This window comes from Periplaneta americana, chromosome 15 (genome assembly GCF_040183065.1).
Source record: "Periplaneta americana isolate PAMFEO1 chromosome 15, P.americana_PAMFEO1_priV1, whole genome shotgun sequence".
NCBI classification, from domain to species: Eukaryota; Metazoa; Arthropoda; class Insecta; order Blattodea; family Blattidae; genus Periplaneta; species Periplaneta americana.
Window position 1 is genome coordinate 89,424,454 of NC_091131.1, and position 12,508 is coordinate 89,436,961.

At 35.4% G+C, this 12,508-nt stretch overlaps 1 protein-coding gene across 1 annotated transcript in view; it reads left to right on the forward strand.

The window, feature by feature from the left end:
- LOC138715198 (uncharacterized) overlaps positions 1 to 12,508 on the forward strand; it is a 1,247,406-nt gene that overhangs the window by 437,650 nt on the left and 797,248 nt on the right. The window contains exon 3 of the mRNA XM_069847833.1: positions 9,784 to 9,905. The gene's annotated coding sequence lies outside the window, so the exon portion shown is untranslated. The remainder of the gene's footprint in view (positions 1 to 9,783; positions 9,906 to 12,508) is intronic.

Genomic DNA, 12,508 nt, shown 5'->3' on the forward strand with positions numbered 1-12,508 from the left:
ATAATCATTTCGACTCTCCTCTACAGTAGGGCAAATGGGGCCACATGTGGGCTCCCAGTCAAGTTGCTGCGAACTTTAAAGCACCTAAGCAGAAAAGGAAAGCAGTATCTGAACTGTTTGTGAAGGCTGGTTCACAATAAACCGGAAACGACAACGAAAACGAGAACGGAAATATTGTTAAAATAAATGTATTTAAATGCGAGCATTCACAATTAACTATTGTGAATGCTCACATTTAAATATATTTATTTTAACATTTCCGTTCTCGTTGTCGTTTCCGTTCCCGATTTATTGTGAACCAGCCTTGAACTGTAGTGAATAAAACGGTACCGATACTGAATTCTCTTAGCCTTAATTTAGATATCCCCTTCTCTCTATTAATCATTGAAAAATGTCATCGTCATCATCAATGTGATTATCATCGGAAATGTCACCATCATCACCATCACCACCACCACCACCATAATCATCATCATCGTGAATGCCATCAATGCCGTCATCGTGAATGCCACTATTATCATAATCGTGAATGTCGCCATTACAATTGTGAATGCCACCATTATTATCATAGTGAACGCCGTCATTATCATCATAGTGAAGGTCGTCATTATTATCGTGAATCCCGCCATTTCATCGTGAATTCCGTCATTTTCTTCGTGAATGACGCCACTATCATCAGCGTGAATTCCGCCATTATTATTATCGTGAATGCCGCCACTATCGTAGTGAATGCCGCTATTGTCATCCTGAATGCCGCCGTTTTTTATTGCGAATGACGTCACTATCATTGTGAATGCTACCATTATCATCATAGTGAATGTCGGCTTTTTCATTATTATTGTTATTATTTATTATTAATATTATTATCCTCGTCATTATAACTGTTATTACCATCATCGTCAATGTCATTGTCATCGTCGTCGTGAGTGTCGTCATGTCATCATCGTCAATGTCATCATAAGTAATCATTAGATTTCGTTGAATTGCCACACGCAGCATGCTATGAGGTAGCCGATGTACGGTAGTATAGAGGAGGTGGGCGACCGCCCGGTCTCGTAGTATAAGCATTCATGTTAAGAGTTGTGACCCGTCCAAATAGACAGAGCAGCTACAGCTAATGTATACCTATGTAAGCACTTGTTTTTGCATTACTGTGATTGGAATAGTCAAAGCTTAACATTTGTTTAGTGCAGACAAGAATTCAATCAAACATACTACAATGAGAGTGTTGCTGTTCAAATAAATGCTCCTGGAATACCCTTACCCCTGCAGCCAGTCTTGACCCGTTGGGGAACGTGGTTGGATGCTGTTAATTATTATGCAGAATATTATGGAAAAATATTGGAGGTAACTGATGCATTGGATAGCACAGACAGTTCCGCTGTTGCAGCTGTAAAATCATTGCCTTCTGAACAGCTATTGGAAGATATTCTGTTCATTGATTATAATTTTACAATCGTGTCCAAAGCATCATCCTGTTAGAATCGTCTAAACTACAACTCTCAGAAGCCCTTAATATAGTGGATAAAGTATCACAAACCGTTATTCAAAATAACAATTCACTAATTTCAGAAAAAAATGAAATGTTAGTTGAGAAAGATTATTGCTAAAAATTGTGCTTATTCACAAATTCGTATTATAAATGATGTACTATCTATCGGGCCACGACAAGAGATCTGAAGTTGGCGTACCAAAATGTAGTGACTTTCCGTTCTTCAAATATGTACGGTTTACTTCGTGTGATGTTGAACGTACACTTTTCCAAAATAAAACTGTTTATGTGACCATCGGGGGAGCTTACTTTGCAGTCGCTCAAAATGTACGCAATTCTTCACCGCAGTGCACATATTTAAGGATGATGTATCTTACATTAAATTTTAAGAGTTAATATATCTCACTATAAAATAATTGTGTATTTACATGTTTAGACATTTCCTACTTCAATGATCATTCATTATATTTCTTGAATGCAGGATACAGGTTTTATTGTAACCGCAGCATACTGCTCAGTGTTTACATTAGACGCATACTCCACCCTTTGCACGCCCCCTTGTCATACAGTCTATACCGCGTGCGCAGTAAACCTTACGATTCTCGTGGCAATTCCACGAAGTCTAGTAATCATCATTGTGAATGTCGTTTACATCTTGATTGTAAATGTCGTCGTAATCATCGTTGCGAATGTCATCATAAACTCATAATCTTCGTTGCGAATCATCATAATCATAGTTGTGTTTGTCATAATCGTTGTGAATTTCGTCATCATAGTAATGATCATTGTGAATGTCATCATCATCATCATCATCATCATCATCATCGTTTTAAGTGTCGTCACCATAATCATTGTCTATGTCATCATCATAATCTTCGTTGTGTATGTCATCATCATAATCATCGTTGTGAATTCCGCCATAATCATAATCATCATTGTGAATGTCATCATAATCATCGTTTTAAATGTCATCATAATCATCGTTATAAATATCATCATAATCATCATTGCGTATGCTGTCACCATTGCGAATATCACAGTCACCGTTGTCTCATCATCGTGAATGTCATCGTAGTTGAAACCACATAGGGTGAGATTCTATTTCTCATTCAGAGTACAGCTTGCAATCTGGTATATAACTGTTAGAGAACTGCTTGGCCTGCTCTGAGTTAATTGGAATTTGAAAAAGGGGCACGTCCCTTCCGAGAATAAAAAGAAAAGCTACTTTTAAAATTTGAACAGGGAGGCTCACTTTATTCTGACTACTTCGAGAATTACAAACAATACTACATATTCTCCAATAGGAGTATTTTAGCCATATTGTTTACCTACAGTATTGCAAGGGTAGCGCTAAAAACAAAATGAGAGAAAACACAGGGTTTCGTAGGAGAGAGATGGAATTTCAATTTCCTGCCGGTAATCGAATCGGGGTCACTTAATGAGAAACTATCAGCAGGCTGAGCTACGATTAGACCCAAAGTAATAAATAAAATAGAGAATGAATTAAAATTAAATAAAAGCAAAGAGAGTAAGATAGGAGGAAGAGAAAATCAAAAGCCGAAAGAGTGAGAAAGGAGGGTAACAGGGATGAAAGAAGGTAAAATTTTAAATGGAAGAAAGAGAAGGTAAAACAGTAAGGAAAGGTGTAAAAGACGGAAATAAAATTAGAATGGAAGTTCGAATGATGGAAAGAGAGAAGGAAGAGAAATCAGAGGAGATATACTGAAAGAGATGAGGAAAAAGTGATGTAGAATAAGATGTAAATTTATTACACGTCTTAATTTCCAAGCGGCAGTAACCAAAAAGTGTGTTGGTTTTTGAAAGTATGAACATTTATCATTCCCAATATTATTATGGTTGTAAAGTTGTTACTGAATCAATTAAATATTGCAACACAACCATTTCACGCAGTACCATCCATATTCTCTTTCTCTTTATACAAAGTACAGTATGAAAGCATAGCATTGTGATAATGCAAAATGTTTAGGAATTTTCACGAAAATACACGTTTCCAGAGTACAGTAACTGTTACTGTGAACAGTGGTTTTCAGCAGCCCAGTCCACTGGGGGCATTCAGCTCCGTGGCATACAACTGTCCCAGTGCACGGAGCGTAATAATATTGCTGCCGGCAGAGTCTGAGAGTCGTGATCATAGGTAGGAAGTTCGTACCAAAACAGTAGATTTCAGTTGAGTACAGCGTGGAGTATAGATGTCACCCGCGACTCGCCTGATTGCGCTCGCTACAGACGATAAAAATTCACATAAACAACGCATAGTATCATTCTGTGGAGCTATGTACAGTCGTGGATAGTTCGAGGAATATTTGTTAATTTATATTAACAGTAGGCTTTGAACAAAGTGAGCTATTCTGTTATCATTGTATTACTCGTATTTAGTTACGTAATGTTAATATTATAAATGATTCCAAAAAAGTGAACTCACCTGTTCGAGAATGGTGCTTATGAAGTACAGTGTGTTTTTTTTTTACACTATCCAACTGCTTCTTTTCAAGAGAACGCATTTGAGATACTAATGATGAATAAACGTTTCTCCGCTTGAAAGGGAGAGACAATTATTACATTAGTAATTTTTTTATTTAGTGTGAGATATGTGCACAGTCTCTTCTGTGAAAAAAATCCTACATTTGGAAATATTGTAAGCCTATATATCCCAGAGACAAATTGTTAAAAAGCTGAAATTTTGTGTAGACTTTTCAAAACTCAAGTACGTTAAAAAGAAATCAGCACTGTGATATGTAAACATTTCATGTATTTTAAAGAAATTATTCATTTAAATTCGAGTCGTCAATGAATTTTTTTCGTCATAATTAAACACACATTATTAAAGTATAGTATAAGGGAGTAAGATTAGATTTTTTGCACAAGTGGAAAGTTCAGCGCCCGAAGCGAAGCCGAAGGAGATAATTTCCCACGAGCGCGTACGATCTGTTTATTCTCGTGTGTTATACACTTATACATTATTTTATTCATTACTGGTGTCTAAATTGAATTCTAAATTGTACGCTTTTTCTTTGTAATGTGTCCTTTACGAAGAAGTTATAAATGAATGAAAGAATGAATAAGTGCATGTAGATTTATTGTTGCTAATGTGTTGGTTATCATGGGAAAAAGTTAATATTGTATAGGTTTGCATGGACGGTGAAAGAATGACCAGTTTAAATAATAGTTATGGATAAACACTATTATAAAAGGTCTTATTAGAGACTGTTGTTTTAAGAACTTCCAGTATAAAAACGAAGCTATTACTATTAGATTACTCATTTTTGAGATTGGTATCACACCTAAAATGTTTTTAAAGAATACACCATAAATTTGTAAAAATTATATCAAATTATGGGTCAAACTTTTTGAGTAGGCTTTATTTGCATTTTTAATATTAGCAAATTTTTAACGATTTTCTTGCGTTCACATCCAAGTTCCCTTAGAATATAAGTTCTTATTTATAGTTTGTAAATTTTTGTGCCAGTAATGTGCGAAGTGTGAGGCACAGGAAATATTACATTCATCCAAATTAGTAACAGGGAATGAATATATGAGCACTCCATTAAACATCGTTCGTCCATATTGCGTGAATATTCTATTTCGCATTGGTATATATTATGTGCTAGCCCCAGGTTAGCATGGTACAACCCAGCAGCATAACCATTGTAAGAATATACTGTTACTGTACAATTGCGTAGGTGGCTCTGTATATATTCTGAGAAATCGGAATGGTAGATAGCTCGGAGTATCAGTTGCGTGCCGACAGCAGTTGTGACCGCTACCACCTGTATTGTAACTGATGATCGACGTTCAGCAACTCGATCTCTCCATATTACATTAATCTGTTACGTTTGATTTCAGTGTACACTCCGCTTCCACTAAAACAGGAAATGAAAGCAAATGAGGTATTTAATTATCAGTAGACTTCGTGGAATTCCCCCGAGAATCTCAAGGTTTACTGCGCACGCGGTATAGACTGTATGAGCAGGGGGCGTGTAAAGGATGAAGTATGCCTCTGCTGTAAACACTGAGCAGTATACTGCGGTTACAATAAAACCTGTATCCTGCATTCAAGAAATATAATGAATGATCACTGAAGTAGGAAATGTGTAGATATATTAACTCTTAAAATTTAATGTAAGATACATCATCCTTGAATATGTACATTTCAGTGAAGAGTTACGTACATATTGTGCGACTGCAAAGTGAACCTCCTCCGATGGTCACTTAAACAGTTTTTATATTGGGAAACTATACTTTCAACATCTCACGATGTAATACGTGCATATTTGAAGAATGGAAAGTCACTACTTTTTAGTACACCAACTTCAGACGTCTTGTGATCTGATAGTACATAATTTATAATACCAAATTGTGAATAGGCAGAATTTTTAGCAATAATGTTTCTCAACTAACATTTCACTTTTTCTGAAATTAGTGAATTGTTATTTTGGATAATGGTTTGTGATACTTAATCCACTATATTAGGGGCTTCTGAGAGTTGTAGTTTAGGCTATTCTAACAGGATGATGTTTTTGGACACGATTTTAAAATTATAATCAATGTACAGAATATCTTTCAATAACTGTTCAGAAAGCAATGATTTTACAGCTTCAACAGCGGAACTGTCTGTGCTATCCAATGCATCAATTACCTCCATTATTTTTCCGTAATGTTCTCCATAATAATTAACAGAATTCAACCACGTTCCCCAACGGGTCAAGACTGGCTGCGGGGGTAAGGGTATTGTTTTGAACAGCAACACTCTCATTGTAGTATGTTTGATTGAATTCTTGTCTGCACTGAACAAATGTTAAACTTTGACTATTCCAACCACAGTAATGCAAAAACAAGTGCTTACATAGGTATACATTAGCTGTATCTGCTCTATCTATTTGGACCGGTCACAACTCTTAACATGAACTGCTTATACTACGAGACCGGGCGGCCGCTCACCTCCTCTACACTAACGTACATCGGCAACCTGATTGCATGCTGCGTGTGGAAATTCAACGAAGTCTAATTATCAGACACTTTCGTTGTACGTGAGTCCAGGGAATGATTATACAGGATGGAAGATGTTCAATGTCAGACGAATTCTTAAAGTCTGTGCATTTCGAACTGGCGGCTCAAGGTCAAGCAATGGACTTCATTTGCAATGCGTGCTTACCCCCACTCCTGGAACGTTCTCCTCAAGAAAGATCAGCTGGACCAGTGGCGCGGCATGTTAGAGGGGAAGGGGACTAGCCAGAGCCTAGGAGAAGGGGTACAATGTGGAGGAGACGAAATGACCTTGATCTGCTAGTTGGAAATGCACAGACTATAGCATAGTATGAATGGAAAAGTCCTCTACCATTTTGTTCCTTTACGCTTAGATTTCCAAGAAATTATTATGACAAGTTTAGATAGCCTACCATTATCTTTTAAACACATGATATACTCGTACACATTTTATTAAACGCCTTTACATCATAGTTACGACTGTAGGAGCTTTCGTTAAAGTACAGATTTAAAAATTGAAGTAGCATCATCATAGGTTTACACAAAAATTAGCAATGTAATATTTCGGCCTATGTATTCAAAGTGTTTTAGTTTTCATCTATTACATCATATACCTAGTTCTAGTCAACCGCTATGGAGTAGTGGTCAGTATGTATCCTTGCGAACTAGCGGGCCCGGGTTGAAATCCTTGTTGGGACAAATTGCCTGGTTAGTTCTTCTTCCGGAGGTTTTTCTCAATCAGTTCGAATGAAATGCTGGGCAGTTTTCGGCGTTGAACACTTTGCAATCATTAATTTCAACTTCACTTATCGTCATACAATAATTTAATGCAGAGAGATGTAAGTATTAGTAGTGCCGTTGACTTGCACACTGATGATAACTTTGTTCTGAAAAGGTTGCAGAACTATAAGGGGGACCGAGGGGCTTTAAAAACGGATTTGTTCTTCCTCTTGGTTTATATGAAAGTACTTATTTCTTTAGGAAATCTCCCTTCCTCCATTAGTTCAACATGTTTATCCCATTTAAGCCCATTTTCGTTTATTTTACCATTTATTGCAAAAAGTTAGAGTTTCCCGTATATTTTCATTTCTTGTTTAATTCGTTTTTCTACAGTCATACATACTTTGAAGGAATTTCATTTCAGTGGCTTGTATTTTATTTTCTTCTTTTCTTTCCACAGTTCTTCATTCACCGCCATATAGGAAGTAGTGTATAGAAAAGTAAAAAAACAAGTCTCTTGTCTACATTTCCCTTTTAATGTTCTTATAGCTGACTGGTATCTTTGGATTTCCTTACTTATATCGTCATCCATCTGGCATCACAGGTTAGATAATTCAAGTGTAACACTTCTTCCAGTATCCTATTTTCTATGTTTTTTATCTTGCAGGGTAGACCTGCTTGCCACAAAATGCTAAAGTTTTAGTCTTATCTGCCTTTTTTAAATTCAAATTTTTGCAAACTCTATTGAAAGAATACACCATTTTTTGCAGTTTATCTTTGGTATCAGTGTTATAATTACGCCACAACAAATTGATAACACTATGTGAAGGGCCACATAATCTATCGCATTACAATTTTCTTCTAGTAATAGGTACGTTGCACTTGGGTATAGAAACATTTTGAACACCTTGTATATATTCTAAACTCTACACGGTTTCTGTCTTTTTTACTTTCTCCCTCTTTCTAGCCGACAAACGAACGCCAATATTGAAAAGCATTCATTCATCTCCCGCAAGACATATTACAAGTGTAATGTTTTGTAGTACGTAGTGGGCTATATGCAGAGTGTTGTGGAGTTGTTTCTAGAGCTAAACAAAACATGAAATAATAAAGAAATAATCAGGAAAGTTAAAGTGAAATCCCTAAGAGCAAATATCGAAGTCACGCTTTGCAACAAACCAACACAAGCATAGAAGGAGAGAGTAAAGAGGCTTTGCATTTCTAATGAATTGAGAATCGTGACAGCGCAGCATAGAGAACCGTTGAATGAGTGTAACTATGACGACCTTAGAGATATGAATGAGTTTGGAAGTCGATAAAGGGAGGCCGTACCTTAGGTAAAAGGAGAAATCTAGAAAGCAGGAAAACACATGAACACGTGAGATTTTGACATGCATACTTGCATACATTTTATTAATATTTTTATTATATAGCGAATATCTTTTGAAGCTCTTTCATGGGTCCGCCTAAAGGAGCGAAGAACAGCATATTCTTTAGCTGTCCTATTTAGAATATTACTCACGTCATTACCGTACTCCAAAATGTCTGAGAACTCGCTTTGAATACCTTACAACAGCCGTGGCGAAAATGTAATCGTGCGCCGAGCCACTGTGTAACCTGCAACGTGCATAGCACCTGTGGAGGGAGGCGGACACCCGAAGGGGAAGTGCAGCAACTGCTGACTTATTAACAGATTTTCATTTTCCTTACGTCAAGCACTTAAATTTAATTTTATAGAGTATAAGGTTACAAACTAATGTTTAGTACGTGTAACGAAGAAAGAAATGAACAAATAAACATAGGACACATTATCATAATCTAAAGTTAACTGTCTTCAGAATGTCTCTGCGACAGAGTTTCAAAATCAGGGATTATGTCACTTACTGCCAGTCGTAGTTGATCACGAAGGTATTTGTCTATCAGTCGTAATCTAAATTTGGTTTTTACTATTTTCATTTTCACAATCGCAAGTTGTAGCGAACATGGCTTCAACGGAGCAAGCGAAAGAACGAAGCTTCGGATATTTACTTTTTGGCAAAGATTTGAAAAGTTCAACATTTGTGAAGTCCTTACATCTAGCTTTCATTGTAACATTACATTGTAAATCTGTGAGTTTAAATTGAAGACCTAACCGCATTATTCGTACATCTGCTGAAAAAAGGATCGAAATAATAATAATAATAATAATAATAATAATAATAATAATAATAATAATATTAATAATAATAATACTTAACCTTTTCATGTTTGATGAGTAACATGTAGTATACTGTAATGCTGTTTTATGTTATACAACCGTCCCCCATCCTACTTGAAAATTTCGTTTTGTAGAGGTACATGGTTTCGAGAGAGACAGTGCCTCATTATATGGACTACTGCGTGAATCATCCATAATTTGAGCAGCTGTTTATGTCCTCAATCGAGTTAATACATGTATTCATTTAGCAGTCGTGAACGCGAATCCGTAGTCTGCCGGCACGCTCTGGCGGGAATCAATTACTACATTCTCTGCGTTATCAAAGTATGAAGCTGATATGAAATAACGAGCGCTTTTCCTCTCTTTCCAGGTGCCACCAATTACAAGAAAGTTGTCAGTGCCTACCTCGCGCTCTTCCTGCTAGTTGTAGCAGGGCTGGACAAAATGATATTCGATCCAGACATCTGAACTAACGCATCACAGGAGATTCCTGTAAGTAAATACACAAATATTTTAATGATTATTTATGTTTTATATGATTCTTATTCCGTAAGTTATCCTTTAGCACTACCATAAAGCATCTTCTTGTTAAGATATTTTTATCGAACCAATTCTTAGATTTTTTTTTAGACTTTTTACTCGTTATATTTCCTTGGTGATATCATTAATGTCCGATAAATCCTCTATTCTATTATTATTGACACACTATCATTCCCTTCCTCGAGTTATTCATTCGCAAGCTGGTTATATCCTATATTAAAGTCATATTTATACTTATAGACAACATGTATAATCATTGAAATATATATTATATTTCGTATGTATTAACCACCCTTCATGATGGACTTTACCCATATATTACCTTCCGTACGATTTTTTTTATGATGACTAGGTTTCATTGATAAGTAGGGAACGAATTTATATATAAATATATAAATATATATATAAATATATATATATATATATTTTTACTTGTACATAAAAGACTGTAACGAAGACACAAATTCCGAACCAGAACACAGTAATTTGTATATGAAATTTTATTTCGCATAAAAATAAATTTTTTGTAATTTTTTTAATGCAAGTACATATTTGAAATCATTTAGCTATAAATATATAAATTATTATTTTTTCTTTGTTCTAATTTTAAAATTAAAAACTCTTTCATGTTACGTATTAATTAAAATGCAATGCGAATTAATTTATTTCGTGAATGTATTGCGTCGTGACCTTGGCTGCACGTGCTTTCTCGCACTCTTGAAGGGGAATCCCTTATCCAGTAGGATTCATTCAGACCGTTTATGCAGTACCGGTATGTAAGTGAAGTGGTGGTGATATAATGCCGAAAGTGAAATCAAGTATTCATTCTCGTTTGCAGTAATATGTTGATGAATTTAGTGGAATTTTTACAAGTGACGGAACAATTCTATTCGGTCAAAAATGTGGGAAATCTCTAAATGCGGATCAGGGATTTGAACTACTGCAGCATTTAGCAGCTAATAAACATAAAATGGCTGCTTCACATGCAACCACTAAAATAGTTATTTTAGGTGAAGCAGCTTCCTCTTCACATAGCCTACCCCATTAAAAAAGACTTCTGAATATTACGCAGATTTATGCAAAGATTTTTAAAATCTGATATTCCTTTATATAAGTTGAAAAGTCTAGAGCTTAGCAAGTTTTTTTTTATACAAAATATACAAATTTTGAAACACAGAAGAATCGACATTAAGATGTCCTTGTGCGTTACAAAGAAATGTAGGAAAGCTTACAGCAGAGTGTGAAGAAAAAATATATATGAGTAAGCTTAGTTATATACAATAGAAGTAATTTATTACAGTTATATGAACATTGTAATAAATTACTTCTATTGTATATAACTATCTCACTCATGAACACTGTTGTATCTGACCTAACTTATGTAATTTAATGAGTAAGCATATACGAATCACCAGAATCTGGCGGTAGGAAAGTAGGAAACGTTGTGGGAGATGTGCTAGAAAATAATTAGTTTCGGAGTGGTGTTTACTATTATCATGTAGAGAAATATCAGCATCGAATCATGTAGGCCTAACGATAGCACTTTTATTCAATGAATCTCTCTCCTTCTCCCTATATCGCGCGTTCCGAGACAACCGACATTGATTTGTGATTGAAAACTTGGAGAAAGTCTTCATTGTTCACTGCAACAGCGAGATATATGAACCCACCACTGTCTCAACAAGATTGGTGAGTGAATGTATTATTATAACATACAGTACTTACATTTTTGTAATATTCAAACAATAGTACATTATGCAACGAGTCTATAATGGTAGTAATTAAGACGCGAGTATGTTTGTTTATGAAACGAGCGCAAGCGTGTTTCAAAATTTTCATACGAGCGTCTTAATTACCATTATAGGCAAGATTCATACGACTTTTTATGCTCGACCATATTTCTAACTTGAAATTATTCATAAGTATTCAAGTTATGGTTATGTAAGTGAGGATTCATACGAGCGTCTTAATTACTATTATAGGCAAGTTTCATACGACTTTTTATGCTCGACCATATTTCTAACTTGAAATTATTCATAAGTATTGATGTTATGGTTATGTAAGTGAGGAGCGGAACTGACCTGAATTGTGAGACGTGCGCAGACGCGAAAGTATTGATTTTTTCCGAGGCACGAATGTCATTGACCTTGATATACTCTAGAGAATAACATGGAGATTATAACATAACCTTCTGCGACAGTATTGGATTTCCAGCCTTCGTGACTTTTCGCTAATTGTCTTCGATTGCATATCCGAGAATAATCGATACTTGCGGTTTTATAATGGTATAATGGTGATTTCTCATTGGCTGAACAACTGAATTATAATGAATAGGTGTACTTTAATGAGGTCCATTAAAGGGCTACTACCAGGTGTATAATTACTACATTTAGGCATGGTCGAGCATAAAATATTTTAATAATTTTTATACATATTTTATTTTTTTTTTATTTTTATTATTTTTTTTTTGCTACATAAGAAAATAAATATTTTCAAGTTCAGCACAAAATTCCGTTCCCTAATAATAAGTTTAATGTTATACTGTGTTGCGCAAG